The sequence below is a fragment of the Euprymna scolopes genome, chromosome 21, assembly GCF_053919585.1.
Source record: "Euprymna scolopes isolate OS-2025 chromosome 21, ASM5391958v1, whole genome shotgun sequence".
Lineage (NCBI taxonomy): Eukaryota > Metazoa > Mollusca > Cephalopoda > Sepiida > Sepiolidae > Euprymna > Euprymna scolopes.
The window spans coordinates 112,917,310-112,918,231 of record NC_136502.1 but is presented as its reverse complement, the minus strand read 5'-3'; the positions used below and the strand labels follow the sequence as shown (position 1 = coordinate 112,918,231).

Below are 922 nucleotides of genomic sequence, written 5' to 3'. Positions count from 1 at the left end.
AGCCATGAACTGGTGAAAGAATAGCAATCTTGGAATTAAGGCCGTTAGCCATTAGTCGCATGCTCTCGTGTAATGAATGAATGCGTGAATGTAGGATTGACATGAAATTCTTAAAGACAAACTAAAATGATCGAAAAATGGGCTGAAATGACTTAAATAAATAAAAAGTAAATGACTTAGAATGACTTTAATGAACTTAAGGATGAATTGAATGACCTTAAGAATGACTTGAATGCTTAAAAAATAACTGGAATCTTTCAAAAACAACTTGAATGATCTGGAAAATGACTTGAATGGCTTTGAGACTGACTGGTTGTAAAGTGGGTCATCATTTTACATTATAATTAATACAGAAACGTGATCCCCCAGTTTATGTCACAAAGTTACAAACATAAGTACAGCATGTAGTAAGAACAGATACTACACTTTGATCGTGGCCAAAAGGCCAAGAAAAGGGGGGGAGGTATTTATTTGCTCCCCCATCGAGCAAATTAGGCACAAGGCCGATTTTTAATGTGAGGAGTGAAGGGGAAATGGGGACCAACTCCCCGGGGAGTAGGGGAGCTGGATAGTGACAATTGTTATGAAGGGTTGCCCCTACTTTGACCAGGGTCTTATATGTGGGGTCACCCCCACATATGGTCTTTGCTTACAGAATCTGCCGGAACAGATACTACACTTAGAGATATTAAATCCTTTATTCATGTTAAAAATACATTGAAAATCAACAATGAACAAAAAACTTCAGCACATGGCCAACTCAAAAGGGAGGATTGTGGGTGTCGTTGATCATTCTTGTCACTCCAGAACTAAACAAAATCAAAAGTTTCTCCCAGCTAGTATCTTTCACCATAATACCGCATTTACCCTTTCATACTGGGGGACATCCTACTTAACTCCCAATTTTAAAACATTTTTTATT

General features: G+C 37.9%; 1 pseudogene; it reads right to left on the bottom strand.

Annotated features, from left to right (window-relative positions):
- Nucleotides 1-319: 319 nt before the first annotated feature.
- LOC145243291 (U2 spliceosomal RNA) lies at nucleotides 320-457 on the bottom strand (annotated as a pseudogene).
- Nucleotides 458-922: the final 465 nt, after the last annotated feature.